This window comes from Hermetia illucens, chromosome 2 (assembly GCF_905115235.1).
Source record: "Hermetia illucens chromosome 2, iHerIll2.2.curated.20191125, whole genome shotgun sequence".
Lineage (NCBI taxonomy): Eukaryota > Metazoa > Arthropoda > Insecta > Diptera > Stratiomyidae > Hermetia > Hermetia illucens.
In genome coordinates, this window is record NC_051850.1 from 173482219 (window position 1) to 173505000 (window position 22782).

At 44.7% G+C, this 22782-nt stretch overlaps 1 protein-coding gene across 5 annotated transcripts in view; it reads left to right on the plus strand.

The window, feature by feature from the left end:
- Positions 1-2329: 2329 nt before the first annotated feature.
- The window catches only part of LOC119650078 (protein masquerade), a 43051-nt gene continuing 22598 nt past the window's right edge, over positions 2330-22782 (plus strand). For 3 of the 5 annotated variants that reach the window (XM_038052577.1, XM_038052579.1, XM_038052580.1), the window contains exon 1: positions 2330-2710. The gene's annotated coding sequence lies outside the window, so the exon portion shown is untranslated. The remainder of the gene's footprint in view (positions 2711-22782) is intronic. The other 2 variants (XM_038052578.1, XM_038052581.1) reach the window with 1 other exon arrangement.

Here is a 22782-nt window from a genome sequence, read left to right on the forward strand (position 1 = left end):
ACCATACAATAGAGGCGTGCGTTAGGATCCACCCCGGCCTGGAAAGGTTCTCTCGCAAGCATAGAAGGCTATACAGGCTTTCTTAACCCTCAGTTCTATGTTCAATCTCCAATTTAGCTTTGAATCCAGGATTATACCCAGATACTTTACATTAAATCCATGGTAGATGGAATTCAGGTATCCTTGTCTAGGTGGTGAATAGCATCAGTTGCGTTTTGATTGGATTTATGCTGAGTCCGCATCTTGCGGCCCACAGACACACCTCTGATACTAACATCACCAAGTCGTCGGCATACGCCACCACCTTCACCCCGCTGCTGTCCAATGTACGTAAAATTTTGTCCATTACTATTAACCAGAGCACCGGTGAGATGGCGCCACCCTGGGGCGTGCCTCTGTTCACAACTCTGGTCAAGTGGTTGCCTCCCAGATCTGACTGGATTATCCTAGTACTCAGCATGGATATAATTCAATGCGCGAGATACCCTCCAATCCAATACTGATCAAGGCTTCTTTGATGGAGTTGGTACTGACCTTGTTAAAAGCTCCTTCTATATCCAAGAAGGCAGCAACCGTATACTGTTTGTATTGCAGCGACCGCTCAACCGTGCCAATTACCTCGTGGACGGCGGTTTCTGTGGATTTTCCTTTGAGGTAGGCATGTTGGGACTTAAAGAAAGGCGTTCTCTGCATAATTGGCCTTAAGTGAATGTCCAGGACGCGCTCTAGGATGTTCAGCACGATATAGGTCAGGTTGATTGGTAGAAAGTCCTTCGCGAACTCATGACCGCCCCTGCCCGCTTTTGGTATGATATCCACTCGTGCGCACCTCCAGGACTGTGGTATGTATCCTAAAGACATGCAGCTCTGGTAAATCTCTACAAGCCACGACGATCTTTGCACAGCTGGGGCGGCAGCAAACCCGCCAAGCAAGATCATAGTCTTGTACAGTAAAAGCTTTGATCTTATGGTGAGACGTTTCGAGCGGAACAGTTTTTGTAATCTGAAATAGGCTCTGTTGGCTGACAACAACTGTGCGCGGATAGGAGAAATTTTCAACGGTCTCAAAGTTGTATTCTCCTATCCTTATTCTTCCTGTTTGACCAGTGCGCCATATATTTTGTCTTGCCTTCATTGATGTGCAGCCCAAGATCTCGCGCCGATTGCCGCCTGCTCTGGATGGAAGCAGTTTGTACGTCTCGGGTGGTTCTTCCCATGATGTCGATATCGTCAGCAAGCCAGTAGTTGGGTGGACTTAAAGAGGATCGTACCTCTTGCGTTTACATCAGCATCCAGATCACTTTCTCGAGGGCCAGGTTAAATCGAGACGTTGTTATACAACAAAAATCCTCATCCAAGCAATGTAGGCACGTACATTCAAAGGAGAATCCAGCAGATTTGGTATCGAAAGGTGTCGCTCCTGGAAAACTGCAGAATTATGCCCTCTGGTTCTATGGGCCCATATTTCTTCATGGGACTAAAGAGTGCTGGCCAGAAAGGTTTCATAGTGTAGATACCAACTTGGAGAAAAAACGTTCAAAAATGGTATTGGCCATGGTGAAGGACTCAGTCTCCCTTATCAATCAAGTCGACCATCAACACTCTTTTCAAAGACTACAACGCATAATGGCACATGTGCTACGGTTCGTTAGGAATGCACGAACAACGAACCACAAGGAACGAGAAAAATCGCAAGCGAAATGGAGGAAGCCTTGCGAAGCTCAATAGAATGTGTATCGAGAATCTATGCAGCAACTCGGACGAATTCGGACTTTTGAGAGTCGGCGGTCGGCTTGAAGCTTCAAATTTAATTTATGATACCAAACGCCTGAACACTTACTTCCTTCTAATCAACACCATATCATGCCGCAATCAGGAGTTACTTCAAATATGTAAGTTCAATGCAAATTATTAGAGCGGGTTACTCGCTTAAGTCTTTCGTTTTCCATACTTAACGTTGTGCAGGTGTAAAGCGTCATAGAAACGGGAAAATTTCCACATTGCACGGTTGATTGAGTTATTCAAAATATTATAAACTCTTTTTGAAATAGAAGATAGGTACCTAAACTCTGCCGTCCAACTGTTGTTGCAACAAAGTTGCGTTCATTCCTCGTATCTGAATTTTGCGAAAATGCCATTACCGGTTTTATTTCGTCATTTTACCTTTCTTCCGCGACGTCATCGTTAGCTTGGACTCAACTTGGAAGTATCGACGACTTTCTTGAGAATCTTCCAAGTCCAAGACCAATACAACTGTAATCGAACAGTGCCAGCGAACTTAGTTTGTCCATGGGGAAAAATCGCATCTTCAGTACGACTTTAGCTTCTGGATCGTATGCGCGTGCTAATCGAATTTCTCGCGATTCGCCTGTGCAACTTAGATACCTTCTCCTATTGACTTACCATCTACTGACCACAAAATCGAGTTCTTTAGTGGTGTTTTCATAAAGAAAGACGAAGAGAATGATGATGTACCGTTAGAATGGTGTTTACGTGGAATTATTATTAGATTTAAGTGCGGGTGTTTTGTGCTGTTTTCATACGCGTAATTAGTTCATTGTGTTGATGATAGTCGAATAGGGAATGAGTATAGTAACGTTGAACAGTTAGAATATCTAGAAACAACGTGCAAAAGTACATCGACTTGTTGTCATATTGTTTCGTGAACGTCTTCTGACACAGATTAGGTGAAATAGCAGTGAACACAAAAGTATGCTAACGCCGTAATTGGAATATGTGCAGCCGTTGTGTTTTCTTTAAAAGAAAGTCGAAGATAATGAAGTTGTCGCAGGGTAAAATGTTTTTAGATGTCAGGAGTAAACAGGGATGTTACACCAGCATATTACAAGGATTATACTTCTTAGGAAGACAGTTATTCTTTACGTATCTGCCGCGAAATGATCAAATAAAGATAGTTCGCATGCAGTTAAAAAGGCTTACAAAGTTGACCTAATTCATTTTTTAACTTTACGGAGTGGTCACTTCGTTTCCAAATTGGTTCACTTAATCTTTCTTGTGTTGTGCTGCATATTTTTGTGTGCAATCTAGGTTACTTATATCGAGCTACTGATAACTACACCCCACCATAATCCATTTAAAGTGTCCCCTCTATAACTGGACACACCAATTTAAGCACAATATACTGTATGGATTCAGATTCTTACTTGACTGAAAATATTCTATTTAGGGTAATTGTGTTTGTCTATCGAGAATTTAAGGGTGTATGCTGGGCTTTTGACGTGAAAACTTCGATTTTTTCCTTATTTAAAGAGAAATGTTGCTTTTAAGGTTCTAATGAAACTTCTCCGAAATTTAAAAAGCCTTTAATAGCAGTAATACGTAGGTGTAAACGGCCGACTTCAAGGGACCCAATTAGCCCTACGGTGCGTGGTGATACCGCAAAGATAAGGGTAGCCAAATCTCGGCAGCATGTAACGTTCACGAAGGATAGTAGTTTCTCCAGCCTACAACCAGAGATCTCTTGGAGGATCCCAAAGAATTATCGCTTCTTTTTATATATCTATTAAATCATCTACTTTGCCGCGACGTCGACATTGAGCTGGATGATCATGAAGTATTCCAGACCTCAGCAAATATGAGGTGAATTCTTCACTACATCTTCGACCAACTTTTCGCATAATTTTGTTATAGATGGACTGAGTCCGCATCCACCTTGTGACGGATCCCGTCACGGGGGTTTCCGTTTGGTTCAAGGCCCGCTCATGTTGGATTATGCCTTCATTTTTGGAAAGTTTTGACGGAGACAGACAATTTCTTGTTTGGGATATGGGGGATCCTAAGTCCACACCGACATGATGTTGGATAGGACCAATTAGAGAGCAACTTACTCCCGCGGTTTGTGGTCCACCGTTTGAGGCTTAGCTACCAAGCATTGAAAAAACAAGGACTAATAATTTCGTCCATTTGGTTCGGTCTAAAATTATGTGGATATGGACTCAGGATCCCCCATATCCCAAGCAGCCTAGAATTAGCCTAGCTTAGACTCAAACTATTGGCGGTTTACCTTGAATATCACTCGTACCCTTGCCGTGCTTTTGCGATTATCTCAAGGAGCGTTTTCTACCTGTTGCCACTTTCGGCCACGCTGCCCCCAGGGCAGAGGTGAAACAGCGTCTGAAGAGTTGCCTCTGCCATGGACGAAATTGCTTGTCCTTGCTTTTTTTAGACAATCTCTCTTCAATTGGTTCATTCCGTCAGAGCGTAGATACGAACTTGGGATCCTCTCGATCCAAGACAAAATTGGGATTGTTAATTTACAGTGTAAAGTGTATGTGTATGCGTATTTGAGGGGGGAGAGACTCAAAGCCTCAAAGCACCTAGACCCTAGTGGTCCATTGTACTATATTCCCCCCCGTCAAGCGGAATATTCCGGATTCGTTTATGTATCGCAGGATTTCCGTTAGTGGATGTGGTGCTACCGCTGCAGTTGGAGCACATCAGCACCAAAAATCTAATGTCTGATGCGTCCATAGTCGGGGATCCACATAGAAAATGTTCCGGGGATTCTGCTTTCCCATTACAGGATGGACACGCATCATCTTGGACAATTCCTATTCGGAGCGTATGCCCAGCTAGTAAATTATGACTTTCCAGTCTACCCACAATATTTCTGCAAACCTTTCTGCCTTTCGACAGAATAAACTTTGCAGTATCTTTGTTTGGTTCTGGCAAGAAAAGTTTGGTATGTTTAGCAGTATTAAGGCTCAGCCACGTGTCATTATGGGCAATTTGTTTGCAGTTTTTGATAGCAGCATTAGCCAATGCTGCTGATGCCCCAACTACTGGGTCCGATCATGGGAGAAATTGAACTCTCTTTTGCTAAAACATCCTAGATATCATTTCCCTCTACACCACAATGACTGGGTACCCAAAGTAGTTTCACCGTATTGAATCTAGAAACAGAGTTCAATCAATTTTTACATTCCTGAACGATTTTTGAAGTGATCAAAGGACTGCTAAACGCCCTCAATGCAGCTTGACTATCGCTACAGATTGCGATGCGCCTGCCCTTCAACCGCTCGTCAATCAACCAGGTTGCCGTTCTTAGGATCGCATACACTTCAGCCTGAAAGACCGTTGTATATTGTCCTGATGGAAAAGTCCACTTCTCCGTTTTTATTCGAGAGCTAATCTCTTGCTCCAGAACTTTGCCCTGTTTTTGAGCCATCTGTATAGAAGACGTCAGTATATCCTGGCATGTATTCTTGTGGTTTTCTCTTCGTTTGAAAATCTCAGTTTCTCTTCGTTTCAAGATAACTTCATATCTTCTATGAAACAGATGGGGATGGAGGATCCGAGAATCAGAAAGCATTGCGAAAACTGGATTCAGTTCTCCCAGTAGCTCTTCCAGTGCTCTGTGACCCCAATACCATTATTTTCCCATAGATCTAATCTAATTAGTCTATGAGCTACTCCCATGGCAGTGCTCTGAATAACCAAATCCAGGGGATGCAAATTGAGAAATGCATTCAGAGCTGTGCCGGATGTCGTGCTCATGGCACTTGTGATACCCAGAAACACAGTTCATTACACTGTGGCTAGTTCACAGCAAAAACTCTTTAGTTTCACTTTAACCCACCATACTACGGATACAGAAGCGACCATCAGTCTAATGATAGTAACATATATCCACATTACTACCTGACGCCTAAGTCCCCATGTCGAGGCAAAGGTCCGCCTTCACAGCCCATGAGCTATGAAAACTCGTTTCAACTTTACCTCTACATGTTCTTGTCTAGAATAACTCCAGGATATTTGACTTCTTCGAAGAGTTGAGGGATTGTACCCCTCATCTCTAGAAGGCAAAGGCCATTCAGTTTCCTCTTTTTAAGGTTTTGTGTGAAACAAAACCTTATTAGAATGGTGACGGTGTCTGTCTGTCCGTCTGTCTGTCTTTTTTTTTTTTTTTTTTTTTTTTTTTTTTTTTTTTTGAGGAGGTGGAAATCTTCAAAAGACACTGGTCTGGACACACCAGCGTGTGGGATTTTTACCCACTAAAACCACCCCCGACTCCCTCCCTGCCCCGCGGAACCACCATAAAGTATTACATCACGGGGCGGAGTCAGCTCACTCTAGCTTAATCCCCTTTCTTCTATACGCGGCGCACGTGACCGCGTTTTTCTCCTTTCCTCTGCCTTTCGCAATTTATCTTGAATTGATGCGATCATGGAGTTGACCGCATCCCAATTCTCTTGATGTGCTAGCATTTTCGGCACCAGATTTTCTGGTACCAGCACCTCTCCTAGAGTCTCCTCTAGGTTCCTCCTTTCTTCCACAAATCTCGGACAGTAGAAGAATACATGCTCTGGGTCCTCTGGGACTCCATCGCAATTTGGACAGTCGGATGAGGTCTCCAATTTAAACCTGTGAAGGTATTGGAGATATCCTCCATGTCCCGTGAGAAACTGGGTGAGATTATAATTAACCTCACCGTGTCGTCTCTCCAACCACTCCTTGATGGCAGGAATGAGCCTGTGAGTCCACCGACCCTTTCCCGAGCGTTCCCACCGCTCTTGCCATCTATTTATGGATCTCTCCCTCTCAGCCTTCTTCGTCTGCAATAAGGGAGAGGTTGGCTTCGCATGGTATATATTCGCCATCTCATCTGCCAAGATGTCAATGGGCATCATTCCAGAGATGACGAATGCTGCATCATCTGAGACAGTCCTGAAGGCAAAGCATACCCTCAGAGCTGTCCTCCTGTAGACTGCATTCAGTTTGCTAGTGCTAACTGACATCCGCAACGCCTCGCTCCAAACTGGGGTCGCATAGAGCATGATTGAGGTCACCACCCTGGCTATAAGCAACCTAGAGGTATGCCGTGGCCCTCCCACGTTCGGCATCATCCTGGCCAGGGCCATACTGGCAGTGGATGATTTATCACAAACATACTGTACGTGTTGCTTATAGCTGAGCTTCCTGTCTATCACCACCCCCAAGTATTTGATGGCCGGCTTGGAAGTGATGATATGATTCCCGACTCTAACACAGGCGTAATTTCTCTTCCGGCGCTTCGTGATGAGGACCGCTTCCGTTTTTTCCTCCGCAAGCGTCAGACCAGAGCTCTCCAACCAGCATTTGACAGCACTGATTGCCTCGCTTGAGTATAACTCAGCATCTTCGAGATGCTTTGCGACAACAACCAGTGCAATGTCGTCAGCGTAACCCACCATTGTGGCTTCCTCCGGAAGGGGAAGATTAAGAACATCGTTGTACATGATGTTCCACAGTAGTGGGCCCAATACGGAGCCCTGCGGGACACCCGCGGAAACGACGTACTCCTGCGGTCCGTCATCAGTGTCGTACCAGAGCCTCCTTTCAGTTAAATAACTATCGACAATTGCGGCGAGGTAGGCGGGAATACCGACCTTCGCTAGGGATTTCCGGATTAGATTCCAATTGGCCGAATTGAAAGCATTTTTCACGTCCAGGGTTACTACCACGCAATATTTGCTGGTACTACCCTTTCCGTGGATTGCATCTTCGGCCAAGCCAGTAACCAATTTGATGGCATCAATGGTTGATCTGGCTTTACGGAATCCATACTGCCGATCTGAAAGGCCGCCTTGGCTCTCAACTACTGGGAGTAATCTATTATAGATTACCCGCTCTAGCATTTTCCCCACCGTGTCCAAAAGACATATGGGTCGGTATGAGGATGGTTCACCTGGTGGTTTACCAGGCTTAGGCAGAAGCACCAACTTCTGCCGCTTCCATACCGCTGGAAATATTCCCTCGGACATGCATGCTTCGAACAACTCAGCGAACATGTCCGGCCTGGATTTCACGGCAAGCTTAAGGGCCTTATTCGGTACTCCGTCCAGACCCGGTGCTTTATTGTCTCCTATTCTGCCGCAGATTTCCAGGAGCTCGTCTCTGGTGACTGGCGGGATTGCTGTCACATTCAGAGGTGGTTGGAATGTGTCCGTGTTCCCCTCTTGCTGGGGGAATAACCCCTGGATGATTTTCAACAAGAGGGCGGGGCACGTGATCTGCGGAGACGAACGGCCTCTAAATCGTCCCATCACGATTCCATAAGCTCTCCCCCACGGATTTACGTCCGCTTCTGAGCAGAGCTCCCTAAAGCATTTCCTCTTGCTTCGCTGGATGGCGAGCTTGAGGGTTTTGCGGGCTGCCTTGTAGGCGCACTCTTTCTGCCCTTGATCGACTCTACCTACCGCCCTCTGAGCCGCTCTTCTCGCTCGGTGGCAGGCTGATCGAAGGCCGGTCAGTTCATCATTCCACCAGTAATTTGGTCTTCTACGGGGGAATGCGCACCTCCTAGGCATGGACGCGTCACATGCTTTGGCGATGCATTGAGCCAGATGGACAGCTCTTTCCGTAGAGGCGCCTGCTATATCAGGTTGATGCAACCACACCTCTAAGAAGCTCTGCTCATCCAAAGATTTTGCAGACCAGCCTGAAATCTTTTTCGGTTTCGGGCATGATAGCTCTTTGCCCTGAGGTTCGACACATGTCTCAAAGAAAACTGCCTGGTGATCGCTGTGGGTGTAGCATTCGCTGACGCACCAGGACATACCACGCGCCAGCGAAGGGCTGACAAAGGTCAGGTCTACAACCGAGCCTGATCTCCCTTTCTGGAAGGTGTTTACAGCACCTTCATTAGCCAAAACTATGTCCATCTGCGCAAAAGCTTCTAATAAACTGCGCCCCCTAGCATTTGATTCCCTACTACCCCACTCTAGGGCCCAAGCATTGAAATCACCAGCAATCACCTTTGGACTTCGTCCCTTCGCGTCGAGAACAAGATTATCAAGCATTTGCTCGAATTCAGACAGTGTCAAACTTGGCGGGGCGTAGCAGCTGTATACATATACACCACTTATTTTCGCCCACACGAAGCCATTGCCTGCCTGACTTGCAGTACATTGTATGGCCTGTCGACCGCAAGCCCATATCGCCGCTCCACCAGTCGAATCTTTCACCCATATGCCACCATGACGGTGTCTATACGGTTCGCTTATGATGGCGATTTCCATCTCAGATTCGAACGTGACCTGCTCAAGTAAATCCTGAGCGACCCTGCAATGATTCAGGTTTATTTGAATAAACCTCATTTTCTCATTGCAGTGAGCGCCTTCCTAAATTCTGGACATTTACCACTCCCGGCAATATGCCGGTTATCCTGTCCCTCTTTTACTTCGCACAATAGGCACTTGGGGTCCCTATTGCACTCTCTGGCAATGTGGCCTTTCTCCCCACACCTTCTGCATCGATCGGATCGATCAATGCTGCTGGTGCATGCCTTCGCGAAGTGTCCAAACATGAGGCATTTAAAGCACCTCTTCAGTGAAATTTGTTCCCTTAAACGGCAGACAACCCATCCAATCCGAACCCTTCCGGCAGCCAATAACATCTGCGCTGCCTCCGCTGGTACTCGTATTGTGGCTGTTTGAGTACCACCATAGGCTTTTCGTAAGCCCACAATAGACTCCTCGGTGAGTTCATTCAACTTGAATTGCTCCTTCAGAGCAATACAAATTTCTTCTTTCGATGTTACTTCATCGAGATCCTTACATTGAAGGTAGATCTCATGTTTTTGGGCACGCACTGCGGCATTCTCCCCAAGTGAGTTTTTCACTTGAGTGCGAAAGTCATCAGTTTTGCCCACGCTGGATCTTTTCAGCTCGAACATGAGATCCCCTTTCTGGGTTCTTCGGATTCGGTTTACATTTCCGCTCAGATCTTCTAGGTCGGGATCCGCTTTGACCTTTTTGAGTATCTCCGCGTAGGACAGATTGCCCTTACTGGAGATAACAATTACATCTGGACGAGTTCGCACTTTTGCCTTTCGTTCCGCTTTTTTATTGGTAACTTTAGTCCATCCATCGTTTTCGCTGGTCTTAGGCTTCGCAACGCTGGTCGAGTTTCCTAGATTCGCTGTAGGGTTTCCTCCTTCTGACCTGTTGGTGTTGGCTTTCCGGATGTCCTGTCCGCCTTTTTTTCTCTTAGGCGCCTGCTGATTACTTAAAGGATCCCCCTCTTTTTCACGTACTCGCTTATTTCGCTGGGATTCGATGGTAGAACGGTTAGGCGTCACTTGGGTCGCTTGTGATACTGTTGGCACAGCGGGGTTCGGCGTGTTGTTATTATTCTTCTCCTCCATCTGTGATCTATTATAGAGGACTCTAATAGCCCTCACCATATTCTTTATGGCTTGGTGCACGTTGTGCTTGTCCTTGATAAACTCGGACAACTCAACTATTTTTGCCCCAAGCTGGGTGAAGGGTAATTCCTCCGGATCGGGACTCTGCTCCCTATAAGTCCCGGCAGGGTTACTCCTTTTACATGGTCCTTCACTTTTGGCCTGTACTTTATCCTTCATCGTCTTTGGCATTGGTGGAGATCTCAAAGTTGATGAGCTTCTTTTGAATGGATCTCTTCCTTGTTCCTGGAGCACCTCCTGCTGTCGAGCATCTTGAACATGTGCGGTGGGTGTTGTCACGGTTTTTGTTGTCCAAAAAGCTGCTTTTAGTTCATCTTTGTTTGGTCTTGTTATTGGTGTTCTCGGTAAAGTCGTACTTCGCTTGAATACTTCCTTCTCCAGATCCAAATCACTTGTAGCATTATATGCCAAGGTGGCCAAGTTGTCCACCACCGAGGCACTGCGGTCGAGGGATATCGACGACCGGGAGCCCGCTTGCTCACTCCCAAAAGCCGCCGGTACTGGGGTTCCGAGCCCCTGCACCGTAAGTTTCCTCCTTCTCTCGTCTTCCATGGTGGTTTTATGTTCTGGGTATCCTTCCCATAGCCATTTTGGTCCGCGCACCAGAGATGAGCAAACACTAGCCCATGCACAGTCAAAAAAGAAAAGTGCATGAACACATATTTACACATCAATAGGTATGCCCCTATCCGCCAGCTGGGGTCGCGCCTGATGGGAGATCTGGCCACTCCTCACGTCTGACGTCTGTCTGTCTGTCTGTCTGTCTGTCTGTCTGTCACACCCGATTTATTCGGAAACGGCTAGACCGATTGTCACGAAAATTGGTGAGAGTATGTAATCTGGTGATCCCTTTACATGCAGTAAGTGGCGCCATCTTGCGTTAAGTTTAAGGGGGGGCTCTCCGTATATGTGAATGGAGGGTGCAAATTTTTTTTTCACAGAATGTAGCCAAGTGGGGTATCAAATGAAAGGTCTCAATTAGTACTTTTCGAATCTGGTTCAATATTTGATATTAGATGAAACATAGGGGAGTAAGGGTTGAAAATATGACCCACAAAAAGTGTAACAGGTCTCGTTCTCGGAACCTATCCAACCGAAAAATCTGGAAAAAATCACAGTGGTGCATCTCTACGAAATCTAGGCCTCAAAATATATCCGGTTCCGATATCTGCACAAATAAAGTTAATAATAGTATATTTCCACATTTTAGAAATTTACCCGGCACCCCCCCTTATATCCATCCCAGAAATACAAAATTTAGCATGAGTGTAACGAAGAATATAATGCACAGTTTGGTCAAGTTTGAAGAAAATCCAACTATTATTAACAAAGTTATTGGGGGTGAAACTTTACAATTTTTTGTGAATTTCGTGCACTCTACAACCCGCATGACGTCATCATCACATATCAATTCGTCAATACCACAACGAAATGAATTCTTATGAATTGGGTCGCAGACAATTATTTTGTTTTAGTTTGTTAGTTATTTGTCAACCAGACATGTGTATATGTAGGTATATAATATATGCGTGCTAATGAACTTTGCGGCTAGTGCCTAATTCAGATAGATATAAGACGTAAATCGGAAATATGGGTACGATAAATTTAGATACGTGCATATATGTGTACAGCAGGTAATAGGCAGTTTGTTTGTTTAGAGTGAGCGTGATATCTATGGCCCTAATATGTACGTATGTCTCGTAGTTTGGAAAAATATGAAGGATTAGGTTGGATTTGTAGCTATATACGGACAGAGAAATGTGCGTCTCTTACATAAGATGAACACAAAACCTTTATACCCGAAGCGCGAGCTTCCGGTATTCCGACTTGTTTGTAAATAATACCATTGTGGTTTTATTTGGATTTACTGAAAGTCCATGCCTGAGGCACCAACTGTCAATCAAATCAACTGCGTGTTGTGTGTGTAGAAACACATCGTTCCGAGATCACGGCCATCCGCATAAGCATGAGCCTGTATAGGCAGATTTTGCGGTTCGCATAGTAGTGAGTCGATCAACATACTTTTCAGAAGTGGCGATACCTTGTTGAGAGCAGCTTTTCGTCGCTTCGGTTGTTAGGTGGCGGTTAACATCCACTTCAGAACACAGTAATCTGTGCGTTAGCATAGCGAAGATCCACTTAATTATAGTTTCATCAACACCATGTTCTCTGCCGGCATCACAGAGCTTTTGGAAGGGCGCACAGCTAAACGTCCCTTCAATTTCCACGAACACCCCCATCACGTGCTCGCCTTTCGGAATTGTATCCCTTACCTTTGATACCAAAGAGTGAAGAACAGACTCACAGGACTTTCCACGTTGGTAAGCATGTTGGTTTTTATTTAATGGGTGCACCATTAGCGCTTTCTCGCGAATGTGACGCTCAACCAGTCTCTCCAGACATTTCAGCGAAACTGCTTTTAAGTTGTTTTGCTTGAAATTCTTTGGATTTGAATAGTCTTCTTTCCCTGGCTTAGATATGAGACCACCTTCACTTTCTGTCAAGAGGAAGGCACATAGCCCACAGGTGACAAGCCTCGATTCGAACGTTTTACGAGCCTCTTATTTTCACGCTATGAGTTTCGAAGTTCAACCAGTCTTCTTCCTTATTGCTTTCACAAGCACGATTTGGAAGTCGTCTGGTTGATTTGCTGAGTTTTTGGTTCTACCATGGAACCGTTTACACGTTGGCCTGAGGAAATAGGACAAGACTGTTCAAAGCACTCTAAAAGTGTGCAATTTAGATTGTCCAATTGATCTTCTATCGCCAAAGTCTCCTGGGGAACTCCGCTTTGTCACCAAGAAGTTCATTGAACTTCGGCCAATGTGTTTTCCTAGGATTCGGTCTTTGTGTTGCAGACTGCTCGCCTGCAAAAATCGACTTAATTCTAAGTAATGGTGGTCTGAGAGTGAGACTTAATCTCGCACTCGCCAGTCTTTAATCAATTCTAAGAACTTTGATGCGTAGATTATTAGGTCACTTACTTAACTTCATCTTGGCCCCACGAGCGTAGGGGTTGACCCTACGTTCGCCGTCATTAGACCAACTGAAGTGATAAAATCAAACAGCTTCTTTCCTCTGGGATTGCATTTGCTACTGCCCCAACAAATATGATGAGCTTTCGATTAAGACTTCAAGGCTACTTGATTCTGCATACACTACCAGATCCCTTAGTTCTTACGTCAGCAGAGGACACAAAGAATCATAGGGTAAGTAAGGAGAGACTGCTATGATGTTTTTCCTTTTACCATTAACCTGGTATTGTATGTTGACCGCAATAAAGTCCTGGGAACAGAATTGTCTCAGCATGGTTGCCTTCAACACTGAGACGCATTGCGGGCGTTAAGTCTGAGAGGAGGGCTTGTCCGCAGGTTAATGGCGAGAGAATGGGAGCCCAGTTGACTGACGCCACGGCTAAGTTCAAACCCTAAAAGTTGTCCTTACGAAAGTTGAGCTTAGAGGACTTGCGTATAGTATGGGAGTTGAGGCGGGGCAGTTGTATCTCTTACTCAAGAGCAGGGTGATGGGCATCAGGAGCAATATGGGGAAGAGCAAGAGAAGATTGGGAAAAAAGCCGTTCTGGCATGTTGGAGAGGACTAGACCGAGAGTGCGATTTAAATGATTTGTGGTGCGGTTGAACTGAATAGCAATGAAGGGAAGAGAGCAGAAAATTACTGTAAGGACTTCTGAAAGTCTGCGAAGAATTCATCGTCCAGATAGGAGGGGCTGAGGCAAGGGAGTTATACGCAACATATTATAAAAGGACCGGCGTTGGCAAGGAAAACACGTATGGTAATACAATCATAAGGGGTAGAAGATGAAGAAAAGATGCATTCGGCTCGAAGGGGGACTTAACAGTGATCTAGGCACCTCCACCAGCTGACTTACCTGAAGCTACGCGATCTCTTCTGCAGTGAAAGATAGAGTATCCCTCGAGAAGCTCAGAGCTTAAGATCCTATCATCCAACCACGTTTCAGTGACACAGACGAGATAGTATTGAAAAGCCAGGGCAGAATGTTTGAAACATGACAGCTTGGTACGTGGGCCTCTCATATTTTGATAATAAAAATTTAAGCTACTTGACAAGTTTTTTATGCTGGCCGTCGAGGCGGCGGGCGACACGAAAATTTAATCAAAATTTATTACGCTGGTAAGGCTTTCTGAGTACTCCTTGTAGCCAAAAGGAGGGTTGGGCGACGGCGTCGAGGTCATGTGGGTACGTCACCTTGAAGGGTGCAATTACGCGGTCGGAGGAGCTATCTTCGTCAGTTTCACGCACGAAAGTCAAGTGAACAAAAATCAGCTTTACTTCTGATGTAAATAAGAACTTCATCAGAAGAAGTAGAATAGGCAAGTCTGGTAAAGAAAAGTTGGGCCATGGTATTGACCAGACATATCGGTCTATATGAGGAGAGATCATCCGATAGTTTACCTGACTTCAGAATGAGTATCAGCGTTTATAGCCTCCATTGCTCGGGGAAAAATTGGGCAAACAAATTTGATGCTGTCCCGGCTGCGAATTTCAAGGAAATACTCGAGATTCCATCTGGCGGTCCTGGGGTCTTATGAGTTTCTCTGCTGACTTTAAAACTTACCTTTCTACCACTACATAAACTTCGTCGAGGGTTACATGTGCTGCGGGCTATAGCTTACATCTTCTGAAAAGGGAGTTTTCACTATATTCTGCAGCAACTTTGAACAAATAATCGGTGGCAACTGTGTACCTTTTAGTTATGACATCGCTTATATGTGCCACCCCATGGATGTGAGCCATGATAGCCACTTGTAATTCTTTTCCTCGAGTTTTTCTTTTACATCTGTAACTTCTCGAACTTGGGCTGGTTTCTTCTGCGCCAGGAGCGCCTCCTAGCTTTGAGGCAGTTTTTTGACATTCCTCGATTTCTGAATTCCAACAAAAAGCTCTACGCCTAGGCGTAAAGCAGCTTTTTCTTGCGGGAGGTGTCTTCCAGATGTATCTTCTTGATCATTTCGTCATCAAAGTTGTTAGTCACCCAGTTCAGCGTTGTTTTGTCTGTCTGTCGGTCACCCGCACTTTTTTCAGAAATGGTTACTCCGGGTGACTGGGAAGGTAGAAACTGCACACCTGCAGTGAGTAACATCGTTTTACGTTGAGTTTGTGGATGATAGCCGCCATACATGCAAAAGGGGAAAGTCCTAGTGGTTTTACGTGAGTACCTGTCTCGTGGACTTAATTCCACGGTCCTCTTAAGACAGGGATTGATTTTGTGATCACAATCAGAGCCTCGCCGCAGCAAGCTACGACGGTACCAGTCTATACCAATGCGATACTACGTCTCCCGGTGCCACCACTACGGAGGTTCTCCTCGGCAACTTGGTTTTGGTTCGGCCGACAGGGTTGCCGCCCCGTCTTCCTCCCCGCCATTTCTGAGCACCTGCAAAAGGGGGAGTCAAATTTTTTACTCACCGAATATAGTAAGCTGTTAGTGAAAAATTGGGTGCGATCCGTGCGCTATTAAGTAGATTGCCACAGGGCAACTCGATTCGTAAGCAAAATGTTGAGAAGTAAGTTTATTATTTGCGGTCTATCTACGACAACATCTTTCTATTATGACTGAAACTATCCCCGAAGGACTACTATAACGTAATATTTTGTGGAAGGCCAGCACGTAACGGTTAGCAACCATTCGTGCTTTCCAGGGGCTTCTCATTCTCCTCCTAGATGAACTCCGACAATGGCTACACGCTCTATGCTAAAAAAATGTTAGGTAATGAATTAGAGTCGCAGGGTAACGATTGGTTGTAGCAATTGGTACTGCTACCGGTCAATTGGTTAATCAGGTACGATGATTTTGGCACCATTATGGTCTAACCATTTTAATTTTCCTTTTCAACGATAATCATGAACCATAGGACAATCTGCCACAGCACACCACCCAGAATTTGCCAGAGGATCGGAGGATAATTTGGCTGTGAGCAGGTCACCTCATTAGTCCAGCTACTTAGAGACTGACACAAGGGGTTTGGTTGAATACTCATAAATTTGTTGTTCAGAGATTTTAAAGGACACTGTCCTAAAATTACGATATTACCAGGGCTCTGAATTTCTATGTTTCAAAAACGACCTTCAGTGAATTGAATAAAGGCGAGTAAAGCCGAAAGTGATGAACTCCTTAAGCTATAACCTGGAGAAAGTTGGGTTAGTGAGCTCGACTATCTGTAGCCAATGTGAAGAAGAGGCTATCTCAGACTTTAGACGGAAACACCCTGGAAAAGATTTTCTCTAACTTCTTTTCTAAGTTTTCCGCCTCTAGGAAACGTACTTAAATCGACAATGATTTATGAGCGAAGAAATGCTTAGAGAAACGTTTCCTCCAATTTCCTTAGCCTAGGTCAAGTAAAAAAACTACGGAAGATTTTGAATATCTTAAAAAAGTGGAGATCCGAAAAAGGTGTTGAAATAAGGTTTCTTCGGATAAAGATTTATGATCGTGTCGTTGAGAATGCTTTTGGAAAATAACTGAAAGATAAATCTACCCGATCTGTCTAATCGATCATCATTAAACGGCTGATGGTAAAATTTGCAGTTCCTTTATGATAGGCGTCATCCTGTTGGTTCCCGGATTACAATCTCTGTGGAATACCATCCGCCAATAAACTTCGAACAGTACACATTCTTCTTGCATTGCATCACCATTTCAGATGCTTGCAAGAAACCTGTTTACATCTTCCAATTCATATGATGACTCCTTCCACCTCGTCCACCCATAGCTGCTCGAGAAACCCTCCTTTGGTATTCGACTCCCAGGTCTTATCTGCGATCTCCACTTAATATGCTTCCTCATATTCTCATATTTATTACATCTTTCGCTTTGCCCTTCATTGCATAAATATTAATCCGTGGACACTTCTTCATACCTGCCAACTTGTTTTACATAAAGTGCACCAAGCAACGGCACCAGCACCAAACCACGGAGACTCACCTGGCCTTTAGGTGGGCGCGAATGACCTGAAAATATTCCGGGATTGTCGGAAATAGAATTTAGGTCGCATAGCAATCGACCACGGAATTCCAGAGCGTATTGTGGATATGGACATGGACAAAATTATCTTCTGATGTTAATTATGGCCCCGTATAAATGCTGACGACAGTTAATTCTCTCTCTTTTGTGCGTGAATTGTTGGTGGAAGACCGAAGAAGATCCCAACATGGGTGAACAGTGGTGTATGGTAGTCGGTGGAAAGTAGGCGCCTTTAGGTTTTTTCTATTCTTTCCGCTTTATCTTTTATGCACTTGAATGAATTCGAACTGATGACAATGCGCTGGAATGTTTACGACCGCTTTCCGAACCATTCTTGTAACTGTTACATACGTACATTGTATAACGTTACTGTTGTAATCCATTGACGAGTTGATGATGTCGAGATGTCTCGCTTTTCCGTAACCGTTAAATAGAGGTCTAAGACGTTAGCACCTTTGTTTGACGAGATGAGGTCTTAATTCAGATAGTGTTCTAAACCGGTAAGAGCACGGGGTTCATATAAGACATTATGAGAAGCGTTAGAAAATAGAAAGTTTGGATACGGTGTTCTGTATCGCTAGTCGCTAGTGTACTCGTATAGGCTGCAGATAACTGAGTTTGGTATCCTACATAATTCGGAATTTAACCAAATTGTTTGCGTTTGTTGTTTGGACTACCTCACTAAACTCAGATTTTACAATTTTATGATCCAAAGATTCACTCTTTGTAAAGTTAACGACTGTAGGCGGGTCTGCCATTCTTTTTCTGTTGTATCTGAAGGACTTATCTTTTTGACAAGTCAAGATTTTCTTTCATATTCGAATCTGGTTCCGATAAATAGAATTCCAATGTACGGGGTCTGTTCCAAAAGTTCCAGGGATAATTTTTAAGCTTTTGTGAGAAACAAAACCTTACTAAAATCGGTTTACTGTCTGTCTGTCTTTTTTTCAAGGAGGTGGAAATCTTCAAAAAAACTCTGACCGGGACACGCCAGAGTGTGGGATTTTTACCCACTCAAACCACCCCCGACTCTTCTTCACTTCTTCTGTTTTTCGTAGTTTATCCTGGACTGCTGCGATCAAGGAATTGATCGCATCCCAATCCTTCTGGCAAGCTATCATTATCCGGACAAAATTTTCTAGCGATACCACTTCACCTAGAGTTTCCTCCAGGTTCTTCCGTTTTTCCACGAACCTAGGACTTTGGAAGAATACGTCCGCTGGGTCTTCTGGGACCCAGTCGCAGTTTGAACAATTAGATGAGGTGTCCAATTTAAACCTGTACAGGTATTGACGGTATCCTGCATGTCCGATGAGAAACTCGGTGAGATAATAATTGACTCCCCGATGGAAGAGATCAACCTGTAAGTCCAACGATCCTTTTCTGACTGGTTCTATCGCTGTTCCCATCTGCTTATGGATCTCTGCCTTTCGGCTTTTTTCAGCTGCGACAAGGGAGAGGTACTTGGTGTTATAAATGATCATCATCTCGGTTACTAGGATGTCAATCGGCATCATTCCCGAGATGACGAACGCTGTATCATCTGAGACGGTCCTAAAGGCAGAACACACCCTTAAAGCTGTTCTTCTTTGAACCGTACTCAGTTTATGTGCATTGCCTAAAACATGAAGGAGCATCTCCTGGGTATCGAAGCATCACATGCTTCGGAGATGCTTTGTGTGACATGGAGAGCTTTATCCGTGAAGTTGCCTGCTTTGCCCGGCAGGCCTAACCACACCTCAAGGAATGTTTGCTTATCCATTGCCTTTGCAGACCATCCTGGCGTTCTTTTGGATTTTGGCTTTCGGGGTGCGGATGTCCTGCCTTCAAAACTGTAACGGCACACTACAGGATTACAATATCCTGTTGGAGGCAATGTTGTCAGCATTGCACTCGCCCGGGATTATTACCCTGATTTGACTCAGATACTCATTCACAGCTCAGTCGACTGGTATCCGACGTCAAATCACGATACAAATTCCACTGGCACCAGTGGGATTTAAACCGCGACCTTCCGTACGACAGCCTTGTGCTCTAACCACTCGGCTATTCGGGAACAACCCTGCAATCATTGAGGTATATTTGTATAAACCTCATTTTTTCACTGCAGTTAACGCCTTCCTAAATTCCGGCCATTTGCCACTTCCAGCAATATGCCGGTTATCCCGTCCCTCCTTTTCTTCGCAGAAAATCCGTTGGGGTCCCTATTGCACTCCTTGGCAATATTTCGTTTCAACCCACATCTTCGACACTGATCAGACCAATCAATGCCGCTAGTGCATACCTTCGTGAAGTGTCCAAATATTAGGCATTTGAAGCTCCTCTTTAGAGAGATCTGTTCCCTTGTTCGGAAAACAACTCTTCCATTCCGAACCTTCACCACGGCCAATAACTTCTGCGCTGCCTCCACTGGCAGTCCCATTGCGGCCGGTTGAGTACCGCCTTAAGCTTTTCTTAGGCTCACGATAGATTCTTCCCTGAATGCCTCCAACTTGAATTGTTCCTTCAAGGCAGTGCAGATCTCCTCTCTGGATGTTACCTCATCGCGATTGTTGCACTGTTTATAGATCTCATGTTTTTGGGAACGAACGGCGACACTCTCCTCAAGTGAGTTTATAACTTGTTTAGCTTTTAGTACCGTTTTTTAGACTGTTCACGATCCCTTCTTTTCCTTTTTGGTGCCTGTTGATTCCCTAAAACTTTTCCCTCTTTGGCTCGTACTCTTTTTCTCGATTGAAGATCGATGGCCTTGTGCTTTGGTCTCACTTGGGTAGCCTGTGACACTGTTGGGTTTGGGATATTCGGATTTTCCTTAGGGTTTCTTTCTTCTTCCTACGCCCTATTGTAAAGCACCCTGATGCCTCTCATGAATTCGGGCAGCTCAATTATTTTAGTCCCAAGATGCATAAAAGGTAGGTCTTTTGGGCAGAGCTCTGTTCTTGGTGAGTCTTGTCCAGATTACTCCTTTTACAGACTCCTTAAAATTTTTCAGTTGATGAGCTCCCATGAGCTTTCTCTTTTGCTGGCTTTGGTATTGGAGGAGATCATAAAATTGATAAGCTTCTATTGAATGGATCTATTTGTTGCTACTAGAGTATCTCTTGATCAGATCTGATGGGTGTGGTAGTCGCCATTTTTTCCCAGCTATGTCCATTTAGCTCATCATTCTCTCCCTTTTCAATTGGTGTTCTTGACAGAGTTGTGCTTCGCTTGAACCCCTCCTTCTCCAAATCTAAAACACTTGTTGCATTAGATGCCTCGGTTTTCAAGTTGCCTACCACCGGGGCATTGCGATCGAGGGATATCGGCGGCCAGACGCCCGCTTGCTCAATCCCTAAAGCCGCCAGAACTGGAGTTCCGATCGCCTGCACTGTACATTTTCTTCTTCTCCTTCTCCCTCGTCCATGTTGGTTTTATTTTCTGGGTATCCTTCCCATAGACATTTTGGTCCACGCACCAGAGAACAGTAGCGTATGCACAGTCAGAAAAGAAAAATGCATGAACACATATTTACACATCAATAAGTATGCTCCCATCCGCCACCTGGTGTCGCGCCTGATTGGAGATCTGGCAATTTCTCACAGGGCTGTATGTCTGTCTGTCCGTCACACGGATTTTTCTCGGAGATGGTTGTAGCGATTCACACCAAATTTGGTGGAAAGTTGTGCACTGTGAACGCTCACGCATACAGTGAGTTACATAATCCTACATCGAATTTAAGGGGGAGGGGGTCCATGTAAAAGGGGGGAGTATATTTTTTTTCATCAAATAGTTATGTGGGGTATCAAATAAAAGGCCTCGATTAGTACTTTCCGAAGCCTGTCTTAGTTTTGTCATTTGTTGGAAAGGTGGGGAGTGCGGGCGGTCTAAAGTGATTATTTCTTTAACGGACCCATTCTCAGAAAGAATCCAACCGATAAATCTGGAAAAAATCAGGAGGGTGCCACTATATATGCCTAGGCTCCGAAATACCTTTCATACTGTTATCTGTTTAATTAAAGTTAATAGCAGTATATTACTATAATTTTTAATAATTGGCTGTAAAACCTCCCTAAAGCGTCGCCCTTCCGTTTTCCGAACTTGTTTCTAGTTAACCACGCTGGTAGGAGAGAGGGAGGTGGAGCTTTGGCCGGTAAAGTTAGTGGGGGATATAAGGTTCGAAACGAGACCGGTGCCAGTGACATGCGAGCAGTTGTTTAGATAGTGTTACGCAACACTCAGAGGTACCTACTGCATCCTTGTCGAGGAAACCATGGACCAGATTTTGGTGCAGCGTTTCTTCTGCTGCCAATCAAACAGTATTGATTTTCACCTGGAATATGAGTCGGTTTATCCGAGAGTACACTCTGCTGTCTGATCGTTTCCTCAACGGCGCTCTCCAAGTGAAGTGAGCGGTAAATTTAAATAGATGGTTTCGAGTGCTTCGGCCAGCGTAGTTCTCATTGCTTCAGTAATATTAGACATATTTGTATCTACGCCAGCAGCCTTCTCCTAGGATTGTAACCTCACGAGACGATGGTTTAGAGACTTAATTATGGATGTGTGCCTCCAATTAGGAACTACAGTACCAGAATAATCTGAAGAATTCGCGATGTTGTTCTGAATGTAAAGCTAGGTTAAAGTCCATTGGCATACAATATGTTGGAGGATTAAACCCCTAATATCTCCACTAATAAAAGCCTTGCATCAATTGAGCAGGGACCCCTTTGCAACATTGCAAATTTATTCGAGAAATATTGCACCTTATTTATGCATGATAAAAGGAAGCAGTTTGATATATGTCCTTTTCCTAGGCTTTAGGAACCTACATTTGCGGATTGACGGTCCGAAGTTCGTAGTAGGGCCCCAAACCCGTTTATTACTGAACCATCTGAAGATCAGATTCAGGAATGCCGATAGTGTCGAAAGTTCCCAACCTATAAACTCTTTCTGATGTGGTGTTGATATTGTTTTGGACCCCGCTTCTTAGCGCTAGAAAGTGCTTTTTGAAAAATGCCAGCTCACAGATACTCTTCAAGGTTGGTTGCGCAGCCTCCTACACATCATTGAGGGAGGAGTTGTATTGCCTGAGCCAATTGTCCGTATTTTCATCGATAAAATTTATAGCCATAACATATTCCTATCGACCCTAAGCAATGCCTTTCGATGATGCGGTCCTTTCTCCCTAAGCTGATCACACCGCTTACTATTGTAACCTAATCTGTAACCTAGCATGCTGTCATACAGGACGCATCCCTCGACTTTGACCCCAAATGAAGAATTAGCCATTGGCTACTGAGCCTTCTTAATTGTCACTTTCATTGACCAGTTGGAATCGTCAGAGGAACTATATCGCTTCGGTATGCCTTCAGCCACAAATGTTTTGCACGATTAGTTTCCCTCGACCTTGGTACAACCCGAGGATTGTTAAACGTGGAAGGCGGTTTGCCCGGACACGGTTTACACAAATATGGTTTGCACGAGCGTATCGTTTTGCCAGGTGGCTTACGTTTACCCATGGGTAAGACATTGGCTTTACAAGTGACGCCGACTCGAGCCCAAAGTGGGAAGTGCTGACAGAAGGGGGCTGCTT